At 39.3% G+C, this 25,564-nt stretch overlaps 1 protein-coding gene across 1 annotated transcript in view; it reads right to left on the bottom strand.

Moving 5' to 3' along the window:
* LOC309665182 (uncharacterized protein) overlaps positions 1-25,564 on the bottom strand; it is a gene marked incomplete at its 5' end in the record, with an annotated part of 137,829 nt that overhangs the window by 76,127 nt on the left and 36,138 nt on the right. The gene's annotated exons all lie outside the window — the stretch shown is intronic.

Genomic DNA, 25,564 nt, shown 5'->3' on the forward strand with positions numbered 1-25,564 from the left:
CCAATCCCCCAAATCAATTTTAATACATGTAATTCCCAACTGATTTCTGTTATAATTTTTAAACTAAGTTTAGTCTTTCCCCCTTACATATTTTTTCTGTTTAGTATAATTTCCTTCATTGAAGTGAGAAAACTGAATTTTGATATAGTGGTAGAGATTTTTAGTTACAAATAATGGGAACCAAACTTGAACCAACTCAAATACAAAAGAGAATTTATTCAAAGAACATGAGGGTGTCTCACGGATCAAACGCAGAAGTGCAACCAAGACTGCCCATTCCAGAATGGGCTAGAACCCCTTGGGAATTTCACTCAGTATCCTGTCTGCTCCTCTCTGTATGCTGGTTTCAGCCTCTTACCTTAGAAGTCTAGCTTTCTCCAACATTCAATCTATAATATGGCTCTGTTACAGCTCCTGTATTTTTATGCTCTGGGTTTATCCACAGAGGCTGACCCTCAGCCCCTCAGTGTCTCTATTCCAAATTTCAAGGAGGGGAATTTGGCCCTGATGTAGTCAGGTGATCAACCCTGGTCAGTTGACTATGACTGGATGTGAGTGGGTGCAGGAGTTCAGGGAAGAAATAGCCAACACCAATTCTGAGTTCCCAGAGAAGGGAGAATTGTTATGAACTTGGCGGACACCCCATATAGAGAAGGAGGGAAACAATAGCTCCTTTACTTCAGTAAACATGTGTTAAGCACCAATCATGTACCAGGGCCAGGCTAGGCTCATGGACACAAAAATAAGTGCAGCAAATTCCACCTTCAAGGAGTGTAACACCCCACACTTCCTGTGAACACCCTGGCCTCCACATATGGTCACAAACCTATAGCAAATACCTAAAACCTCAGTGTACTATATATAGACTCAACATGCAAGATAGTCATTCTGTGGAGTCAATGTTTAGCTCTCATCTTGGACAAGAACAAAACATTTGCAGACAGAAAACAAACAGTTAAAGTTTTATTTCCAGTTGCTGTCAGATGCTAACAAATGAGCAGAATAAAATATAAAATTTATAATGCAGATAACTGGTATTTCTATTTACCATCATTCATACATCTTCAAGGGAAAAAGGTGTATGTCTATATGCTCACCAGTAGAAAAAAAAATGCTAACTGAAGATCTACAACATGTCAGTCAAGTTGCTAGATAGGTCCACACACAAGAGTAGAGAGCACATAAGATTCTGAGCCAGAAGACCTGAAGTCTCATTATACTAGCTGTGTGACCCCAGAGGGTCATACACCCTGTACAGTTTTACCTGTAAAGTGAGGCTCTTACCTCCCTAACAACGTCAGCATGCAGATGTAAAAACTAAAAGGAAGAGTAAGAAAGTAGAAAATGAAGCACTGAGAAGGCAATCCAAATAGAAGTATCAGCTACAAACAGAAGTAAGGAAGTGGGAACCCACAAGAACTACTGGGAGGTTGGGAGGCTGACCTGAGGAGAAAAGAGGGTCTGTAGAGATGCTGTGGTACGACGTAGGCTGAAACCTCAGACAGGACCCTTCTGCTGAGGAGTGAGGAACTAAGGGAATAGATAAAAATGGGTCAGGCCACATAAAGATGCCTTCCAGACCCATGGCCTGATGACCAGAGAGCTAACCTATAGGCCCTAAGCTTCCAATTTTCCCCGACGTGTGACATGCCCCTCTCTTTGGAGATTTAGTTGTGCTTAGTCTTTCCTTTTCAAACAAAGCAGGGGGAAAAAAGTTACCTAGTTAATTAGCAACTTTCACCTACAAAAAGAAATGTTAATATTATTTCCTTCAGCTTCCTTATCCAGCCCAATTTCCCTTCCATCCTATTGCCTCTCAAACCTTTCTTTTATGTTTCCTTTCATGAGAAGCTTAAATTCAAATTAGCTGCCTCTCTAGAAAGCTTTCATCTTCTCTTCAATTTCTCGTATTTTTGCCCTCTATCAGATTTTAGTTTTGCCTTTTCAGACTTCACTAAATCTTCATTCATTTGCATGAGCATTGCTGTTGATTTAAAGTGCTATAGACATTTGATCCTTATACAGCCTATAGGCAGAATTGTTTTTGAGTTTTCTATTGCTATCTCATACGATCCCAAATGCAGAACAAGTGATATTAAACTACTTTTAGTTTAATAAGTAATTAAAACATCATAAAAAATATTTTTTACTTTTAGAATTCATTCCTCTTTTATTGAGAACATGCCTTCTCAGTGATGGTGATATTGCCCCAAGGGGATGAAAATTGGTTCATGTGGGGCAAAAACTCATCTTAGATATCACAGTGGTTTGTGGCCCTCCAAACCTTGAACCTATCTAACTAGATCAATAGACATACAGCACACTTGTCGTATTAAAATTTCATGGTGGGAGAAAGCAATTAGGGGACAAAAGTGTCTACAGAGGCACCGTAGTAGGGAAATAATGAAAAAAATTTTAAAGGTTGAGGAAAACAATTTAGAACTAACCTATACTTGCATAGTACATCAGTTTATAAAAGCATTAAAGTCTTCCGTTTAATCTCCACAAAAACCAGGTGAATTGGGTACTATTAACCTCTTTTTCCAGACATGTAAATTGATGATCAGAGAGCTTACTTCCTAATTGTAAAAGTGTGATGGCCAATTCCCCCCTCCATCTATGACAGTACAGCATGTACATTTCTTTAAAGCAGGGCTCCTCAACCTCAGCACTATTGATGTTTTGGGGCAGGATAATCCTTTATTGCGGGGGGCTTTCCTCTGTAATGTAGGACGTTGAACAGCATCCCTGGCCTCTATTCAGTAGCATCCCCTCCACCACCACCTCCACCAGTGAGGATAAACAAAACAACTCTAGATACTGCCAAATGTCCCCTGGGGAACAGGGTGGGGAAATCACTCCTGGTTGAGAATCACTGATTTAAAGCCTACTTATAAAGAAAGACTACCATCTACTATTTTTAAATTTGTATATAATGTCATGAGAGCTACGAGTTATGGAGCATTTACCAACATACCAGGCATTTTATATGTATTGACTCATTTAATCCTCCCATCAACCCTATGGGGTAGATAGTAGCATCCATCGTGCCCATTTTACAAACAAGGCTACCAGTTGGAAGGACTGCAGTCAGTAAACTGTGAAGCTAGGATATGTAGATACTGGTGTTGCACTATATCACAAAGAAGTGCTTAAACTATTGACCCAAATATAACTATTTAGTCCATGCAAAATAATCTACATCATGATTATGATTATAATGTTGATTTTGAATTTAAACCCAGAGGTTGCTGTAAATGGCATTATTTCATGCTTTTTTATGGCTGAGTGATATTCCATTTATACATTTATGTGTGTGTATGTATGTGTTTATACACACACACACACACACACACACACATACACACACATATACCACATCTTCTTTATCCATTCATCTGTTGATGGACACCTGGGTTGTTTCCATATCTTGGCTACCGTAAACAGTGCTGCTATAAACATTGGGATGCATGTATCTTTTTGAATTAGTGTTTTCTTTTTTTTTTTCCAGATATACACCCAGGAGTGGAATTGCTGGGTCATATGGCAGTTCTATTTTTAGTTTTTTGAGCAACCTCCGTACTGTTTTCCACAGTGGCTTTGCCAGTTTACATTCCCACCAACACTGTTGTTACACAAGGTCCCTAAATTCAAACTGCTTACAGGCTAGCAGAAGAGGAATACCATGTCCACCGATAACTGGAGATTAGACCAGTGGTTCTCAAAACTGTAATTCTCTAATAAGACTGAATAATCACCTTTTCCAAATTTTCAAGTATATTAAATTTAAAAAGAGAATTTAAAGTTTTTTACTTTTACATTTTCCTTAAGTCTTAAGATATCTGCCTCTTCTTGTTCCTGAAAGAACTACAAAAAGGCAAAACATGAACAAGTATGAAAATATGAATGAGTAGCAAATAAATGTCTGGGGCAAAATTTGGACACTTGAGTAGCTTAAAGTACTTATTTTGTAGACTAGGTAGTCATGCAATTATATTATTTCCTATTTTGATGATAAAATTAAATATGAGTATTTCATGACTTCTAAATACTCTAACATCTAAATAAGGTTGAACTAGATTGACTTCCAGGGTGGGCTCTGCCCCTGATTTTCCTTTACAACCCCCATCAACTGGCATGTTGTATAAACCCTTTATGGTATTAATGGGCTTAATTATTAATGAATGAATACAATGAAGAAAGAATCTTAAGAAGAATAAGGAAAGCAAATGGCATAAGAATTCAGAGGAGAGACTCCAGGCTGAGTTGGTGAGATAGACTGGCTAGTTGTTCACCAAATAATTTCTCTCTCTCTTTTTTTTTTTCAGGACACACAAAGTTAGACATTTACCAGCATACCTTGCATTTAGAGGTAGAAATACAACTGATTTACATCCAAGGGAATGTGGGAAGAAGGCAGGAAACCATTTCTAGACCTGGCCCATAAAACCCACCAGCTGAGGAGAGAGGATTTTGAGGACCTGGAAATAGGTAGAGCCACTAGCTGCAAGCAGCCTGAATCCCTGAAACACTGCCTGGAGGAAAACTACCCAACCAGGAACAATGCTTGCACAGTTCATGAGGAAGAAAAAATGTCTTATATTAGGTCACTGGGATTTGAGGGCTCTTTGTTACATTAGCTACCCTGACTAATACATTTGACTAAACCTGAAACCAACCATCCCAATGCTCAAAACCAACCATGACATTGGAGTCTTTTTCAGATAAGCTGCTTCATAAAATCCCTAACTAACACTTGCCTCTGTTTTACCTCTAGAGATAATAGTGCGATTATTTTTAGGATAAAGATAGGTATGTGAATAAAACACCTAAGGTCACACCTGAATTAAGCCTTGTGGAATAAGAAAACTCCCTTGAACTAAATGTGCTTTAAAAAGCCTGTCTTCATTTTCATGTACCTTTAAATACTACAAAGAGCATGCTTGTTTTCCCCATGGGCAGGAGATAAACATTAACATCCAGAAATATGGCAAGAACAAAAACTCGTCTGTGAGAAAATACAGACAATGGTTGCCCAGCAGACCCAGAGTATTTAACTTGGATCCTACCCTGTCCCATCCCACGCCATCCCATTTCTGATTAAGGCTTATTGAGCACCTACTGTGTGTGAGTCACTGTGCTTGTCACTAGGGACATGAAGATGAAGGAGGCAGACACTGTCTGCAGGAAATACCCTGTTCAGGAGACAATTGTGTACACAATCAGTTCTACAGTGTGAAATAGATATTTCTAGTCTATTCAAACAGGGCATAGTGACAACACAGAAAAACAGTGCTTACCACAACCTAGGATGATTTCCCACAGGAAGTGCTCCATAAGTGTCCCAAGTCCCCCCCTTGAAGTGGCAGCTTCTTTGACTTTCCTCCAATTATATATAAACTGACAGCTTTGACTGAACACTAGCTAATTATCCAGATATGAAAATACAGTAAAAAAAAAATTTGGAGACCCCCCGCATCATCAAGAATTTGAACACTTGCCACCTATTTATATGTATTGGTAGTTAACATCCACTAATGCTATATAAATATTAGAAACATAATGATGCAATGTTAACTTTAAAATAAATATTAAAAACCATTTTTACTGAAGTATAGTTAATTTATAATATTATATTAGTTTCAGGTGTACAACATGGTGATGCAATATTTTTATAGATTATACTCCATTTAAAGTTATTACAAAATAATGGCTGTATTTCCCCATGCTGTACAATATATCTTTGTTGCTTATTTATTTTATACATAGCAGTTTGTATCTCTTTATCCCATTCTCCTATCTTGCCCATCCTCCCTTCCTTCTCCCCACTGGTAACCACTAGTTTGTTCTCTGTATCTGTGAGTCAGTTTTTGTTTTGTTATATTCATTAATTCTGTTTTTTAGATTCCACATATAAGTGAAAATATACAGTATTTATCTTTCTCTGTTTTACTTATTTCATTAAGCACAATACCCTCTAGGTCCATCCACATTGTTGAAAATGGCAGAATTTCATTCTCTTTTATGACTGAGTAATATTGCATATCTTCTTTACCCATTCACCTGTTGATGGACACTTAAGTTGCTTCCATATCTTGGCTATTGCAAATAATGCTGCAATGAACATTGGTGTGCATGTATCTTTTCAAAGTAATTTTTTTCATTTTCTTAGGATATATGCCCAGGAATGGAGTTGCTGGATCATATGGTAGTTCTATTTTTAGTTTTCTGAGGAACCTCCATACTGTTTTCCACAGTAGCTGCACCAAATTACATTCCCACCAACAGTGTACTAGAGTTCCCTTTCTCCACATCCACATCAACATTTGTTATTTGTAGACTTTTTGACAATAGATAGCCATTCTGACAGGTGAGGTGATATCGCATTGTGGTTTTGATTTACATTTCTCTGATAATTATTGTTGTTGAGCATCTTTTCATGTTCATCCTTTCATGGTCTGTTGGCCATCTGTATGTCCTCTTTGAAAAAATGTCTATTCTGGTCTTCTACCCATTTTTTAATTGGGTTTTTTCATTTTTTTAATATTGAGTTGTATGAACTGTTTATATATTTTGGGTATTAACCCCTTATCAGGCATATCATTTGCAAATATTATCTCCCATTCAGTAGGTTGTCTTTTTGTTTTGTTGATGGTTTCCTTTGCTGTGCAGAAGCTTTTTAAGTTTAATTAGGTCCCATTTGTTTATTTTTGATTTTGTTGTTTTTGCCTTAGGAAACAGACCCAAAAAAATATTGCTACAATTTTGTCAGTGTTCTGCCTATGTTTTCTTCTAGGAGTTTTATGATTTCAGGTCTTACATTTAGGTCTTTAATACACTTTGACTTTATTTTTGTGTATGGTGTTAGAGAATGTTCTTATTTCATTCTTTCACATGTAGCTATTCTGTTTTCCCAGTACCACTTATTAAAAAGACTGTCTTTTGTCCCTTGTAAATTCTTGCCTCTTTTGTCATAGATTAATTGACCATAAGTTCATGGGTTTATTTCTGGGCTCTCTATTCTGTTCCATTGACCTATGTGTCTGTTTTTGTGCCAGTACTATGCTGTTTTGATTACTGTAGTTTTGCAGTGTAGTCTGAAGTAGCATAGTCGGGGAATGTGATACCTCCACCTTTGTTCCTTTTCCTCAAGATTGCTTTGGCAATTCAGGGTCTAAAATAAATATAAATTCGCTGTATTTTCTCCTATAGTCAACAAATGTCTTGGGGGAGATACTTTGAGACTCTGCAAATCCTTCTGTTCCTCAAACCTTTGCCCAAGGTTCCAGCATCCATCAGTGGATCCATCTATAACAATGATTCCTGTGGGGGTTACCTAGTGGTAATTTTCTAGATCCTTCATTCTTTTCACATTTATTAATTGGAATTCTACTGCAAAGAAGAGCTGTCACTTCTCCTCCATATACAGTCCATCCTCATTATTCACAGATTATGTATTGATATTTGAGAATTTGCCTACTTGTTAAAATGTATTTGTAATGCTTAAATCAATACTTATGGCACTTTCTTGGTCATCCATGGACATGTGCAGAACAGTGAAAAATTTAAGTCATCCAAAGCACACATTGCCAGCTGAGGCTGAAGAAGGCATTGTTCTGCCTCCTTGTTTCAGCCCTCATACTGTGAACAAGAGTCCTTTTCTCGTTATATTTAGTGCCACATTTTTCACATTTTGGTGCTTTTTGTTGATAACTTCACTGTTTAAAATGTCCCCCAAGCATAGTGCTGAAGTGCTATTCCTAAATTCAAGAAGGCTGAGGTGTGTCTTACAGAGAACATATGTGTGTTAGATACACTTCATTCAGGCATGAGTTATAGTGCTGTTGTCTATGAGCTCAATGTTAATGAATCAACAAAATACATTAACTAAGGTGTCTTTAAGCAGGAACACAAATAAAACCAGGTTATATATTGATCAACTGATGAAAAGGTTTTGACCAGAGACTTACAGGAACCTAACCCTGTATTTCCCCCAGTAGCAACAGTTCAATATTCACAGGGACTTTATAGAACATAACTACCGTGAATAATGAGATTTGACTGTATCCATTTTAACAGCTACTTATTTATATCACTATGAACTCGTGGATATTTATATTATCTTATAGGTTACAATCTGGCACTATCATTATCTATTTTATTGTTCAAAATGTTCCATCCTTAGCCATTTTGGGAAAGTAACTTTAGAGTGAAAAAGTCTAGTAGTGACTCTCTTGGCCAGGCAATCAAGATCAACAGCACCAACAGTAATACATATCAACATCATGAATGCTGTGATTTGATGTACTGAGAAGGATGAGGAACCATTTCTGCGGTGTTTTGATGGGGACTTCAGTCCAATCATGAGAAGACTCCAGACAGGCCTGAATCGAGCGGCATGCAGCAATATGATCAATACTCTTTGGGGGGTGTCCAGGTCACAAAAGACAAGGAAAGACTGAGGAACTGTTGTAGAGTACAGGAGACCAGACAGAAATAACTAAATGCAGTGTGGAATCTTAAATCAGATCTTGGGAACAACCACAACAGCAAAAAGATATTAGTTGGACACTTCAAAGTGAAGTTCAAATGCAGTCTTTAGTTCATGGTACTATGCCAATGTTAATTTCCTGGTTACGATAATTATACTACAGTATGTAAGATGCTAACATTGGGGTATGCTGAGACAGGGACATATAGAAATTCTCAGTACTATTCTTGCAATTTTTCTATAAGTCTAAAAGTAATTCAAAAGTTGACCATTGGATGGTCTTGCATACCCCTGGGTGCAGAAGTTGGAGAGTTGGGGGCAACTTCATTTCAGAGACTGTGGATACAGGAAAGTGCTCAATTTTCCAGAGAGTCTTTCTACATTCAAAAACCTTTAGGGAATACTGGAGAAAATAAATACTTTCTACTTTCAGATATTACAGAAGATTTGGTTGTTCCAAGACAGGAGACTTCACTTCTAGCTGTTGACCTTGGGCAAGCCATACAGATAGTTTCTTTATCCATAAAATAAGAGGGCTAAAATGAATAATCTTACCTTATATCTTATATCTGTTATATAATAAAATCTTATTATTCTAAATTAACTTTGTTATTCAGCATTTGAAATCATGTACTGTAAGAATATCCTTTTAGGATGCTTATTTATTCTACTTTCTTAGTAATAAGCAGTAGTAGTGACATCTCACAGGAAATCCAGGAATCAAATGGCAATAGTTTGAAGAAATTCTGCAGCAGTGCCCCCTGAAGCTCATTTATAAAACGGATATAGTTTACATACTCACAAACAATATAAATATATCTAAAGAATCAAGAATTATGCAGCCCTCTAAAATGTGTAAGTCACTAAACCATTACATGGAAAAGCAGATCATAAATGTGTATAATGATTTCAGATAATATTTTCCAACACAAATATTTTTAGATGGAGATAAGGTAGAACTTCTAATTATAGTCTGGAAGAGTATTATTTTAGAAGACATAAATCACGGACAGAAGGAAATACACATTATATACTGATAAAACATAACATTTGGAACAATAAAATATTTATATACATCTAATCCACTCTCTATTATAAGGGAAATCATAATTTTGTCAGATGTTGCCAAGTTGGCTGAGAACTTAGATTTCCTGGCCATTTCATAATTGGGGAAATATTAGGAGACTGGAATGAGAAGGAAGCAATGGATTTGATATTCATGAGTATGTAATGGTCACTCTTCCAGGGCAACAGAAGAAGTGAGTGAAGGGAGTAGGTGAATGTGAATCCTTTGTGGGTTAATGAGATGATTTCTCCTCCTGACAAATTCATCAGTTCACTTAGGACAGTTAAAGAAGAAATGAGAAATGAAGAAAATGACAAGTTCAGTTTATGGCATCTCGTATGGGTAATAATTCCCTGACCCATTTTATGGAGGACAAAAAAGGTACTGTGTGAAGAAATTTATGTATTTTTAACCATCATTAGTACACATTAAATATTTTTCTCAAAGATAATAACTCTTTTAAAAATTAATCCTCTAATCACTAATAAATTTAATTAAAATAATGAAGTCTAATATTAATGAAGTAGAATGGTGACCAGAATAGTGTATCGTTAATACTGTGGGCTCCTCTCTGCTTGAGTTCTCATCCTTACTTACTTTGGTCAAATAATTTCATTCTCTGAGCCTTATTTCCTCATTTAACATGAGAACAATAGGTCATACTTCATAGGGTTATAATGAAGATTAAATGTAATAATGTACATAAAATGCTTGGCATAGAGCTAGTACACAGTATAAATATAAGCTATTATTATAATGTAACTTTTTAGCAGAGAAATTGTATGCAGTTATCTGTATAATTAGCATATAGATGAAGGAGACAGTAAAGAAATACAGCAAAGTATTAACAGTGGTTCTCCTGTGTGGTAAGATTATGGGTGATTATATTTTGCTTTATTAGTGTTATTTTGCCAAACTTCCTACAGTGGACAAGTATTTCTTCTATAATCAGGAAATGCATGTTGTTTTAGAAACCAAATAAGGGGCTTCCCTGGTGGCGCAGTGGTTGAGAGTCTGCCTGCCAATGCAGGGGACACGGGTTCGAGCCCTGGTCTGGGAGGATCCCACGTGCCGCGGAGCAACTAGGCCCATGAGCCACAACTACTGAGCCTGCGCGTCTGGAGCCTGTGCTCCGCAACAAGAGAGGCCGCAACAGTGAGAGGCCCACGCACCGTGATGAAGAGTGGCCCCCGCTCGCCGCAACTAGAGAAAGCCCTTGCACAGAAACGAAGATCCAACACAGCCAAAAATAAATATAAAAAATAAATTAATTAAAAAAAAAAAACCAAATAAGGTGAACAAGAACTGTAAATTCACATATACTTTCCTTTATGTCCTTCTTTCTTTTCAATAATACATTATCTAGTCATTTCTGACCCAGGGACAAACAAAGTAGGGTATAGACAGCTCACTTCCACTTGATCAAAGTTAGGCTGGGATATAAGGAGTCTTCAAGAACGGAATGAAATGATAAAAATCGATGGGGGAAGGTGGAGAGCTCCAGGTAGCACAGAACTTGAAGAAATAGATACAGGAGAGGACACACTAAGAGAGGGAACACTGCCCAGATTCTCACACATCAGAGAGGCTGCCAACAGAAAGTCAGAAGAAAGAAAAGACCAGATATTTAGTGTGGAGAACCTTATGCAAGAACCGTCCATAGGAAGTTTTTTTTTTAATCTATTGTATATCTAAAGAAGAAAATTAGAGTCTACTGCGGTGAATGAACCCTGCCATGACACTGAGTAACCATTCTCGATGGCTCTTTTCCAATCATGCTCACAGGTTAATGATTATTTGTATTTCATTTCAAAATTTTGTGAAGAAACTTCTGACAGTGATAAGGATCCAAACAGCCAACAGATTAGACAAGGAGCTTTCTATTTGCCCTTTCTGCTCCTAATTAAACGTCCAGTTTATTCTTCATGACTGCTATTCCCAGTGTATGACCTATACAACTGCAAAACTCACTCCTTGTGGTACAAACTGGCAATGACCTCACGTAACTCGGTGTGACCAGAGTAGCAAGGTAGACTAGAAAGTAACCTCCACTGCCTTATCTTGGGTTATGTATTTCCTTTCACAAAACATGATGCTACTGACCTACCACTCATCACTGGGATGTATTTTCCAGTGAGACTAAGATATTTATGCTTACCCAACCATACATGCTACTACTCAGTCCTCCCCAGGGACCAATCTGCCCCTGGTGAAAGGTTCAGCCTGTGGCCACAGGAGAGAATCAAGAATGACAATGAGGGCTTCCCTGGTGGCGCAGTGGTTGAGAATCTGCCTGCCAATACAGGGGGCACGGGTTCGAGCCCTGGTCTGGGAGGATCCCACATGCCGCGGAGCAGCTAGGCCCGTGAGCCACAACTACTGAGCCTGCGCGTCTGGAGCCTGTGTTCCGCAACAAGAGAGGCCGCGACAGTGAGAGGCCCACGCACCGCGATGAAGAGTGGCCCCCGCTCGCCGCAACTGGACAAAGCCCTCGCACAGAAACAAAGACCCAACACAGCCAAAAATTTAAAAAATAAATAAAGAATTATTAAAAAAAATCATTATATAAGAATGACAGTGAAACCAGGGATTGAATCCATGACTTGGTTTCACTGACTCTATGAACTAGACGACTGCCCATCACACAGAAAGGGTATGGGTTAGGGTGAGACAAAGGATAATTCCACCAACTTATTATAAATGGCTAGAGGCTATTTACTGGTAAATTACTAAGTGAATTACTAAGGGTTGCTAAGTGTGTTATTAATAAACTAAACTTAGTATATTGCCAGAATTTACTATGGATTTATTCTACATTCTCTTAAGATGGCTTAGTGCCAGGCAACACTTACCAATGTTAAAAAACAAAAAACAAAAAACCTCCCACCAGGCATACCCCACAAAGAAATAGAATTTCTGTAAATTTTTAGAAAGGATATTTAGGGAGGACCCTCACCACTGTAGATTTGAGCTGGTCAGGTTTTTAATTACTGTTAATTTTCCTTTTTAATTATAAATGCTCTTAGTTTAGCATCTTCATTATAAATTTAGTTTGTTGTGGGTTGTTTGATTAATAATAACAACTACTGTTTGAGTGTTTTTTTCAGTCCAGGCCCTATGCTGAGACTTTACATACTCATTTATTGCTCTTAAGACCCCTTTGAGGCAGGTAATAGTATTGTACTCATTTTACAAATGATGAAACTAAGGCACAGAGAGGGTAGATAACTTGCCTGACATCACAGAGCCAGAATCTGAACTCAAGGATCTCTACTCTAGATTGAGGGTCAGCAAACTTTTTCTGTAAAGGGTCAGTTGGTAAGTATCTTAGGGTTTGTAGGCCATATGGTCTCTACTCAGCTGTGCTACTGTAGCCCCAAGGCAGCCACAGACACTAGGTAAACAAGTGGGCATGGCTGTGTTGCAATAAAACTTTATTTATAATAACAGTTAGCATGCAGGATTTGGCCTAAGGGCCATAGTTTGTTGACCCTTGCTTTACAGCCCTCACTGTTAACCACTATACCATTAACATATGCCTTCTGAGCTTCCACTGAAGCACATATGAGATTAGGAGACTAAAATATTCTAATAGCTGTACTGACACACTCAGAGACATTGCAATTCAAATATTAATCATTCATGCCCTTATTGATAAAGATGTAAGATATATACTTGTACATTCATTGGAGATGTGAGAAAATTTTGTTTGCTTTTTTTTTAATTGCAACATATGATCAAGATGAGCATAATAAGATTATTTGATTAAGTCTATGGTCTAGGTTGTAATGATCTATGATATAAAAATCGATACATAAGCTTATCATTCGATTTTAAAGTAAACATATGATCCACATATTTTGAACCCAATTGCTTTATATATTCTAGTTGGAGTACATGAAGTAGGGAGGCCAAAGGACCTTTTGAGCTACCTATAATGGCTACAGTCCAAAAATGTTTGAGAATCATCACTCTAAAGGACTGAGCTAGGGAAGCTTCTGAGCCCCGAATATGTCTGGGAGGAGATCCCAAATGGGAACAGTAAGGCATGAGGGCACTTCGTTCCATTCAGCAACAGTCTAACTCAGTGGTTCCTATGAACCACTGAACTGAATTGTGTCCCCCCCAAATTCATATGCTCCAATGTGACTATATTTGGAGACAGAGCCTTTAGGGAGGTAGTAAAGTTAAATGAGGTCATAAAGGTGGGGCACTAATCTGATAGGCCTGGTGTCCTTATAAGAAGAAGAGTCACCAGATTTCGCCCTCTCTGCACGTGACAAAGAAAAGGCCACACACAGTGAGGAGGCAGCTGTCTACAAGTCAGGAAGAGGGCTCTCATCAGAAAACAATCCTGCTGGCACCTTGATCATGGACTTCCAGCCCCCAGAACGGTGAGAAAAGAAGTGTTCATTGTTTAAGCCACCCGGTCTGCGGTTTTTCATTATGGCGGCCCAAGCAGACTAATATAGTTCCCAACTTTATAATGTAAAAAAAAATCATATTAACTTCCGCAAAGTATTAATTGGTTGAATATTCACTATCTGTTGACTGAGGTTATATATAAATACATATATACACACAATTTGATATGATGAGTTCAGTAGTGCCTGTTACTAATCATAACAGTATATAAAATTTTGGGGGAAAATGTTGTATATACATTTGGGAGATATTATTTTATTCAGTCTGCAGATACGTTTTCATAGTCAACCCTCTACAATCAGTAAGCCCGTTGACCCCCTGGCATCTTTGGTCTTTTCGGTAGGAATCACCTATTCCCAGACCCTTTTAAGTCTGGCTAAATTTGCACTACCCTTGGCTCAGTCTCCCTCCCTCACAGGCCCTCTGACTGAGGGCACGGCACACACAGAGTGACATGTGTCAGTTACAGTTTGAGAAAATGATCTAGTTGCAGGGATCCCAAGAGCCAGGTCAGATTTTAGGCCAGGGAAGAATCGTGGCAGCAATGGGATTGAAAGCTGACCTGTTGCTATATAACTTATCACATCAGTGTTATTTGCCTGAAGCTCAATGAGACACTACAACATCTTCATCTTACATCTCTTTCTGTATCCCTTGTGGCATTTATCATTGTAAGACCTTAATTAATATTGTTAAACAGAAGATGGGTCTAGACCAAGGGTTTCCAAACCTAGCTCATCATCAGTATTACCCAAAGAGATTTTAAAACTACGGGTACCCAACCCCACCCTGAGCATCTCTGAGGGGTGGGGATCTGAGGACCTCAAGTTTACTATCCTCCCCCTGGCAATTCTGCTGCAGCTATCTTGGCACCATTTCTCAGATTTGCATTCAACAACTGCATTAAATAAATAGAACCAATAGCCTCAATTAATGGCCACCCATATCCTTGCCCTTTGCCCTGTAACTCTGCAATACGCTGTCACTCTGAGCTTGCCCAAGTGACTTGTTCTGACCAACAGAATCTTAGCAAACTTGATGCAAGCAAGTGTTTTAGCAACTTAACGAATGGAAAAGTGTTTGCTTGTATGTTTCTTTCTTCTCTTCAACTCCTGTCACCACAGTGAAAATATCCTAGGCTAGCCTGCTGGAAGGATATGAGAAGCACATGGAATAAAGCTGAGCCACCCCAGCCAAGGCTAGGCTAGACCTGCCATCCCCCAGCCTACTCATCACTGCAGATGCATAAGTAAGCCCAGCCAAGATCAATCATGACCAGCCCAGATCATCAGAATCACCCAGTGAACTGTAGACATGGGGGAAATAATAAATGGCTATTACATTAAGCACTAAGGACTGGAGTGGTGTGTTCCACAACGCAGCTGCATTGCACCAGCAATCAGGGGGACAGAGCATCTAAACTAAAGGCGGGGCATTGATGGTGCCAGAGAATCTTGCAGAACTTTTCCATTTATATTCTGTAGGATGGTACTAAAAAGAAGAAAGGGGGTTTTCCAAGGTCAGGTTTCTGGGAAATGCTAAGTTAAGGTTTAGTTCAGCTGGTTTCTTTGCTGTAGAATTGCAAAGCCTTTCATATGAGTCATGATAAATCTTCCAAAGGAAGAGCTTATAAGCAATGTTTCCCAAACTTACTTGACCAAAGAACTTCCCTGTCCCCCATCCCCACGCTGAGCATCATACAAAATGAATATCCCATAAAACACACTCAGGATATGATTTAAGACAAATTGGTCTTTGTCTTGCTTCAGTGTTGTTTCAGAGGGTAGAACTGCACTTAAGGCACGACAGTTACATGGAGCAGGATGGGAACTAAATAAATTCAAGCAAGGGCTTGTCAACTATAAGAGTTATCCAAAGATGGACTTGCCTGCCTTATGAAGCAGTGGCTCAAAACCCCAGGACTGAACGCATTCAAACAGAGGCAAACGAGGTTTAGTAAATTTTTGTGACTACTAGTTACCTTCGTTAAGATTCTTATTCAATAACATGCTAAAAAATTCAGATTACTTCTTTTAGTTAAAAGTAGTAAGATAGTTAATTTTATGTGTCAACTTGGCTAGGCTATGATGCCTAGTTGTTTGGTCAAACACTGGCCTAGGTGTTGCTGAGAAGGTATTTTGCAGATGTGATTAACATCTACAATAAGCAGTCTTTAAGTAAAGCAGATTACTCTCCGTCAGGTGAGTGGGTCTCATTCAATCAGTGGAGGGCCTTAAGAGCAAAGACTGAAGTTTCCTATAAAAGAGGAATTCTGCTTCAAGACTGCAACATAGAAACCCTGTCTGAGTTTCCAGCCTGCTGGTCTGCCCTGCTGATTTTGGATTTGCAAGCCCCATAATCACATGAGCCAACGCCTTAGAATCAATCAATCTCTTTTCTCTCTCTCCTCTCTTTTCTCTCTCTCCTCTTATCTTTGTCTCTCTCTCTCCCCTTCTGTTTCTTTGGAGAACCCTGACTAAATACAAGCAGATATCAAACGTCATTTATATTTTATCACAATCCTAGATTAAAAATAGCCTCTAAAAGTTCTACTCTGACTGCTTCCTAATACTTGCCTTGGGCAAATCAAAGTGTTAGGTTTCCCAGATTTCTCTCTTGGTTCTTCTGAGGACTCTTCTGGGTAGTGAGCTGAGAACTAGACTCATACTTGCATTATAGTGATAGCCAGGAGGTGACATTTCTAATATTCCCTTTTTATAGGGGCAGATTTTATGAGTCACCTTGGGTGGCATAGTCATTTTGCAGCTGTGTAGTGTTTGTGAGGAACTGACAGTCCCTTTTGAGCCACAGTAACCCAACTCGGCAGGGCCCCAGCACCTATTTATGGCCTGAAATACAAGGGAAGAGGTCACAGGAGGTGGTTCTCTCTTCTGGAACTGAGTCAGACAGATGATAACACTCCAAGTCAGAGTTAACACAAAGTCTGATTTACTGCATCATGTTCTCTGAATGACTTCCTGGGAGCCTAACTGAACTACTACAAATCCTGGGTTGATATCTAACACTTAGTCATTTAGAAAAAGAAAGAAAAGAACTGGAGAAGGTCAGTAAAAGAGAGGACTTCAAAATAGGAGAAATAAGTAAGAAAGAGACCAAATGTAGTCCAGTGACTGTGGGGACACAGAGCTGGAACAACCACCCGGTGAGGTTAGGTGCCCTGTTCAAATATTCATCATAAGACTTCCCACACTGTAGCAAGAGCCAGCCATAACTGCTCCTTGAGGACAAATCCTTGTGCCAAACCATCTCGTATTTCCTGTACCTAGTTCACTTCCTGGTGCACAGCAGGAACTTAAAAAATACTCACTGAGTGAATGAGCTAGTAGAGACATAAAGCACTTCACATCCACAGAGCTAGAATATCCAGGATTATTTCTCATTCCACCACTGTGCTTAGCAGCCCAGCACGATCCCGCACCTGAGAATCTTTCTTTCTAAGCTAGCCCTGATACATATGTGCAGTTGTTGAGTACTTCAAATCTCTAAGGCTAGAGTCCTTTTACTTTGTGTATTGTGTCATTTTGCTAGGGATACCACCACAAAGCACTACAGATCAGGTAACTTAATCAACAGAGGTGTATTTCCTCACAGTCCTGGAGGCTAAAAGTCTGAGATCAAGGTGTTGGCAGGGTTGATTTCTTCTGAGGCCTCTCAGGCTTACAAGAGAAACGGCTGTCTTCTCCCTGTGTCTTCGCATGGTTTTTCCTCTGTGCCTGCCTGCTTCCTAATCTTCTCTTCTTATAAGAATACCAGTCATGTTGGTTTAGGGCCCAACCCAATGACCAAATTTAACTGAATTACCTCTTTAAAGACCCTATCTCCAAATATAGTTACATTCTGAGGTACTGGGGGTTAGGACTTCAACATATGAATTTGGGGGGGCCACAAATACAGGCTTACCTCAGAGATAGTGTGGGTTTGGTTCCAGACCACAACAATAAAGCAAATATCCCAACAAAGTGGGTCACACGAATTTTTTTGGTTTTCCAGTGCTTATAAAAGTTATGTTTACACTATAGTATATTCAGTGTGCAATAATAGTATTATGTCTAAAAATTGTAATGTACTTATCTTAATTAAAAAATATTTTCTTGCTAAAAAATGCTAACCATCATATGAGCCTTCAGCGAGTCCTAATCTTTTTGCTGGTGGAGGGTCTTGCCTCGATGTTGATGGCTGCTGACTGGTCAGGGTGATGGTTGCTGAAGGTTGGGACGGCTGTGGCAATTTCTTAAAATAAGACAACAATGAAGTTTGCCGCATGGACTGACTCATTCTTTCATGAAAGGTCTCTCTGCAGCATGCAAGGCTGTTTGGCAGCATTTTACCCACAGTAGAGCTTCTTTCAAAACTGGAGTCAATCCTCTCAAAACTTGCCACTGCTTTATCAACTAAGTTTATGTACTATTCTAAATCCTTTGGTATAAGCTGGGAAGAAGTGAGAGAGTGGCATGGACAATATACACTACCAAATGTAAAATAGATAGCTAGTGGGAAGCAGCCGCATAGCACAGGGAGATCAGCTCCGTGCTTTGTGACCACCTAGAGGGGTGGGATAGGGAGGGTGGGAGGGAGACACAAGAGGGAGGGGATATAGGGATATAGGTATACGTATAGCTGATTCACTTTGTTATACAGCAGAAGCTAACACAACATTGTAAAGCAATTATACTCCAATAAAGATGTTAAAGATAAATAAATAAATAAATCCTTTGTTGTCATTACAACAACCTTCATAACATCTTCACCAGGAGTAGATTCCATTTCAAGAAACCACTTTTTTGTTCATCCTTAAGAAGCAACTCTTCATCCACTAAAGTTTTACCATGAGATTGCAGCAATTCAGCCCCATCTTCAGGCTCCACTGCTAGTTCTCTTGCTGTTTCCACCCTATCTGCAGCTACTTCCTCCACTGAAGTCTCGAACCCCTCCAAGTCATCCATGAAGGTTCAAATCAACTTCTCCCAAACTCCTGTTAATATTGATATTTGGACCTCTTCCCATGAATCACAAATGTTCTTAATGGTATCTAGAATGGTGTATCCTTTCCAGAAGGTTTTCAGTTGAGTTTTCCCAGATCCATCAGAGGAATCACTATCTATGGCAACCGTAGCCTTATGAAATATATTTCTTAAATAAGAAGATTTGAAAGTCTAAATGACTCCTCGATGATTAGGCTGCAGAATAAATGCTGTGTTAGCAGGCATGGAAACAACACTAATCTTGTTGTAGATCTCCATCAGAGCTCTTGGGTGAGCAGGTGCACTGTCAATGAGCAGTAATATTTTGAAAGGAATCTTTTTTTCTGAGCAGTAGGTCTCAAGAGTGGGCTTAAACCATGTTGTAAACAGAGGTGCTGTCTACCAGGCTTTGTTGTTCCATTTATAGGGCACAGGCAGAGTAGATTCAGCATAATTTTTAAGGGTCATAGGATTTTTTGAATGATAAATGAGCATTGGCTTCAACTTCAAGTCACCAGCTGCATTAGCCCCTAACAAGAGAGTCAGTCTGTCCTTGAAACTTTGAAGCCAGGCATTGACTTCTCCTCTCTAGCTATGAAAGTCCTAGACGGCATCTTCTTCCAATGTAAGGCTGTTTCATCTAGAAAATCTATTATTTAGTGTAGCCACCTTCATGAATTATCTTAGCTAGATCTTCTGGATGACTTCTGGCAGCTTTTAAGACATCAGCACTTGCTGCTTCACCTGGCACTTTTATGTTATGGAAAAGGCTTCTTTCCTTAAACTGGTTTGATCTTCTATTCAGATCACTGAAGTTGTCTCCATATCAGCAATAAGGCTGTTTCACTTTTTTTTTTTTTAATCATTTATGTCTTCACTGGAGTAGCACTTTTAACTTCCTTCAAGAACTTTTCCTTTGCATTCACAGCTTGGCTAACTTTTGGCACAAGAGGTCTAGACTTCGGCCTATCTCAACTTTCCACATGCTTTTCTCACTAAGCTTAATCATCTCTAACTTTTGACTTAAAGTGAGAGACATGAGACTCTTTCTTACACTTGAACACTTACAGGCCATTGTAGTGTTATTAATTGGCTTAATTTCAACATTGTTGTGTCTCTGAGAATAGGGAGGCATGAGGAGAGAGGAGAGATGGGAGAATACCAGTCGATGGAACAGTCAGAACACTCACAGTATTTATCAGCTTAATTCCCTGTCCTAGATGAACACGGCTCATGGCACCCCAAAACAATTACAACTACAACATTTAAGGTCACTGATCACAGATCATCATAACAAATATAATAATAATGAAACAGTTTGAAATATTGCAAGAATTACCGGAATGTGACACAGAGACATGAAGTAAGCAAATGTTGTTGGAAAAATGGTGTTTACAAACTTAATCATCACAGGGTTGCCACAAACCTTCAATTTGTAAAAATGCAGTATCTGCAAAGTGCAACAAAGCAAGGTATGCCTGTATATATGTGTACACACATATGCAAACACACAAGATATACATAATATATATGCAAATATTTTCACTGCTTTAAGGTCAGGAAGGAAGGGTCTCTCCATCCATTATATCTTAGTATCATCTCTCTCATTGCACAGACACCTCATTAAGTGTGAAGGGAGATGAACTGCATCGTATGCTCTCTGTATCTTTCCTCTAATTGATCATTAAATCATTAAACCTTCAGACTAATCAGTTTCTTTTTCATTTATCTCAATTTTTATGTCCCCTTTTATAATTCTTGAAAGCTGAAGGAAATAGGAACACAAGAGTCTCGAAGTGACCCACAATGAAGTCACTAGATCCTGAGCTTCCTGAGAACTGTCTGGCCTTGTGCCTGTGTGTCACAGCATATAACACACTACCTAGGGTATAATAGGTGTTCTAAAAATATATGGTTAAAATGATGTTTGTAGGAAAAAGGACCTCTTGCCAGGTTCCTGTTTTCAAGTTCCAGAGTCACATTTGCCCCCTAAGCAGTATTCCCACATGCTGACTCATGCTGAGCCCATTGCATCTTACTTTTTAAAAAACATATTTATGTAGAGTCACTTATTTCCCATAGTTTCAGCAGACTTGTGTTGGCAGCTGTTCAAGTTAAAAGAGGGGCTAGAAGACTTTAGAATTTTATCTACACATAAACAAAAACCAAATGGCATCAACCTATGAGACAGTCAGCATTGTCCACTCAGAGATGAACCCCACTGACACACAGACCAGCAGCCAGCCATGGAGCCCATTTGGCTTCCAGTTGCTGGGGCAATGTGGTCGACAGGTGCTCCTGACCTTGCCTTTGCCCTGGCCCACGAGGCGGCATCGAGGCAAGTGTGGGCACTTGTTTAGTCTCTAGAGTCCTCCTTGTCTAACACCAGACATTCCTACAATGGGGCAGTAGTCCATCGATAAAGAAGACCTGATTGCTGAAAATCCTGGAAATGTCACATCTAACATTCTGTATCTTGGACCTGTAGCTGGTTATGTGACTCTGATCCCTGAATGAACGATTCTGATCTGGTTAACCTCCTGTCTTCTGGCTCTGGATTCAGTCTGTATATACTGTAGGTTCTGTTATTGTTATCTAACTGGGAAAGGGTGAGGAAGTAAGTAATAACTACCACAACACAATGTCCAATCATTAAGTTTCTGACCTGTTAATTCAGAACAGAATGTCAAGAAAACAGAAAACTAAACTCCACATGTTCCATGTTGAGACTGAGGAGTCCTGATTGATAGATATGTGGATGGGCCACAATTTAGCTTCTTGAGAAATTTCATCATCAGTTGTAAAATCAGCAATAACCTAATGATTCTGTGCTGCCACTGAACACCAATGGCCAGGTCCTGGAAGGCCACCTCCCAGCACTCACTGACATTGCCCTATAGCTCCACACCACTAGATGGGGGTTAAAAGTGTGCTGCGCAGGGAGATCAACTCAATGCTTCGTGACGACCTAGAGGGATGGGATAGGGAGCGTGGGAGGGAGGCTCAAGAGGGAGGGGATATGGGAACATATGTATACATATAGTTGATTCATTTTGTTGTACAGTAGAAACTTACACAACATTGTAAAGCAATTATACTCCAATAAAGATGTGAAAAAAAAAAGAAATAAATGAACAATAAATGCTCAAAAAAAGAAAGTGTGCTGCACTGGATACTGAACACCAGGTCATGAGGACCAAAATTCAAAACTCAGCTCTGTAGTATCTACATTCTCTAAGCAAGTTAGTAGGCCTGCTTTTTCAGTTTCTTTACAAAATTACAGGCACCTAAGATTACAAGATTACAGGCACCTAACCCCTAAACGAAGTGCTGTGAGGATTCAATTAGATAAGGAATCATTCTGTCAACTAGCCAACAAATATTTACCGAAGGCACACTAGTTGCCAGACACTGCTCTAGGAACTGGGGATATAGCTGTGAACCAACTCTAGTGGGGATTATGTTTTAGTGGAAGGAGTTGAACCAAAAAATCAATGAGCAAATAAATGAGCAGGGCAAGGAGAGACACAGAGTAATACAGCATAGGGTGGGAGGCTCTTATTTTAGATAGGGTGGTCCGGGCGGGCTTCTCCAATGACAGGACATATGCACAGCACTCTGAATGAAGTGAGGGACCTAGACATTCACACATCAGGGGAAAAAACAGGCCTACCCCCTGCACGCCCCCTCCCCCCCAACAAGGGTACAGCAAGGGCAGAAGGCTCGAAGCAGGACCACGCTTAGCATGTCGAAAGAAGCATTTGGGGGCCAGCGTAAGTGAAGAGGGTGAGCAAGGGGGAGATGTTGGAAGATGAGGTCAAGAAGGTGCCCTTATACCAGGTAGGGCCTTGTATCCAGTCAATGAACATTTGGATTTTATTCTCTCATAGGAAGCAGTTGGATGATTTGAGCAAAAGAGTGATATGAGTCTATCGGTATTCTAAGGGATCACTGCTGCTGTGTTGAAAAAGCCCAACAGACAAGACTGGAAGAAGGGAGACTGGTTAGGAGACCATGGCAGTGTCTAGGTGAATAAGAGTGAGAGGCCTGGGCTAGACTGACAGCAGTGGAAGTAGGAGAAGTAGAATCAGGATATATTTTTTACGTGGAGCCACTAGGCTTTGCTAATAGATTAGATGTGGGTAGCAGATAAAGCACTTGGTACACAGTGTTATTCAGTACCTGTTGATTTGGGGGTACTACACTGAGGCATCCTCCTCAAGAACACAGATCTAAAAGAATAAGATCATGCCCAGGCATAAACTCTCAAATCAGGACATAATGGCTCATAACCAAGATCTGCAGTGTCACCTTAACAAGACAGCCCAGTACCACGGCCAGCAAGATAAGACCAGTCCTCAAAGATTTTAATATAGCTAAAGAGGGATGTATCAGCCAAATGGGGGTTTTTATAGATGAAAACATATATAAAAAGAGAATTATAGAGGCAGAAGCTGACTATACCTTTCCAAACATCATCCAGAGTATGGGGAGGCTTTGCCAAGCAATGTCAATTATTACGGTCCCACTGGCAAGCCCCTCTCTAGTGTAGGGATTGATATAGGGAATTGCAGCCAATGGTCTTTGAGTATCCTCAACTTTTGGCAAGATAAGCCTCATTGCGGAGATGGATGCTGATTGGTTGGTAAGTATGGCAGGCAGCAAAAAGGGAAATCTGACCATTGCAATCACAATAGGGTCCAGAAAAAAGGCTATTAACAGGAGAGAAGGCACTAAGACAAAAGGCAGACAAGTCAGGAAATCATTGTTCCTTGGCCCAGGTGGAAGAATTGTGGTCAAACATAAGTTTTCTCTTCTGTTGTACCCTTGATCTCTATTACCATCTTTAAATTAAAGGGCAATGAGATTGGTCATGCATAGACACGCCTGGATAAAAGAGCACTGTGATAAATTTTTTCTACCTTGGTGCTAAGTAGTGAAGAACCTGATGGATTGTTTTCAACAGCTGAAATATCAACACTAAATTTTGTTAGCTCTTGCATAATTCAGTTTAAAAGAAAATTGTTCTTTGGAAATGGTATCCCACTGACTGACCCTAAAAATTACTTATTGTTTATTAATGCATGAGATTTATCAGGTTTCGGAAAACCAACCATTCCACATAAATGGATGTTTCACAGGATTGATTGCAACCCGTAGACACACCAATATTTTAAGTACGTTGACAACAATAATTCTAAAATAGATTACATTCTTTTCAGTGCCCTCTTAAACAGAGGGCATTGAAGATATTTCATCCTTTTTTTAATGAATCAGACTCATTATTATGAACATGAGTAATCATGATGCCCTCAGGAACCACTCACCTCCACAGAGCAACATGTTCCTGAACTAAATGGTGCCTTTTAAAAATAAAATGTTACAGTAGTTTTTCTTTGATCCCTCCCTATCAAGGGATTACTTCCTCTTTTGGCTGCTGCTGGTATATCTGACTTTTGCAGAGTGCTATGGACTGAATTTTGTCCCCCTAAAATTCACATGTTGAAATCCTAACCCACAATGTGATGGTATTTGAACATGGGACCTTTGAGAGGTAGTAGGTTTAGATGAGGTCATGAGAATGGGACCCTCATGATGGGATTAGTGCCCTTAAAAGAAAAGACACCAGGGAGTTTGCTCTCTCTCTCTCCTCACACACATGCTCTGAGGAAAGGCCACGTGAGAAGCTGACTGTCTGCAAGCCAGGAAGAGGACTAGGAAAAATAGGACTGCACCTTGATCTTGTTCTTCCAAGCTTCCAGAACTGGGAGAAATAAGTGTCTTGTTTAAGCCACCCCGTCTATGGTATTTTATTATGGCAGTTCGAACTGACTACAACACAGGGCAACGACGTTTCCATTTCCAAGTCACTACTTCTAATCTACTATGAACCACTTGCCCAAATTTTGCTTAAAACAGAAGTTTGAATGTGATCCATGGAGGCTATTTCATTTATTTTGACTGCCTCAAGTGTCTTCATTATCTACTTTCAAATTCCAAGTTAAATCTTGGCATTCAGAAGTTCGGTATTTACATTTATTTTCTAGGCTTCTAATAGCTGAAAACTGGTTAATAAAATTAAAAATCTGTACAGACCATAATTTGCTTGTTTGTTTTAAGGAAGGGAGAAAGTGTCCAATTGTCTCTCAGGTCTGAGTTAAGAGAAGATTCTTAAAGTCCTCTTAAGTTCAGAGTAAGCGTTCTTTTTGAGAAATCATGATGATATTCTTTCTGAATTTTAGCATTTTTGGTGTGATGGTTGAAAGATTCGGCAAGGGTGGGAGTGAGGTGGAGGAGCAAATATAAAATGTGTATGCTAGATTTATTTTGTCTTCGGGGATATAGTTAAGATGGTATTTTTAGACATTCGGGAGTTTGGGAGTATTGGGGGCAAGGGAGGACTGTTGCTAATGAAACTTCTGGAATAATAAAAGTAATTAGTATGCAGTTCATGTCAAACATATTATTACTGTGGTTGGGTGACAAGATAAGCGTAAACTGCAAAAGACTATTATTCTGAGAGTAAATAATGTGACTTTTGACCAGTTTTAGCATTTGTTCTGGATAGGGGAAGCTATTAGCTTGCAGTAGGGGTCAGGG

Source organism: Balaenoptera physalus, assembly GCF_965194825.1.
Source record: "Balaenoptera physalus genome assembly, chromosome: 7".
Classification (NCBI taxonomy): Eukaryota; Metazoa; Chordata; class Mammalia; order Artiodactyla; family Balaenopteridae; genus Balaenoptera; species Balaenoptera physalus.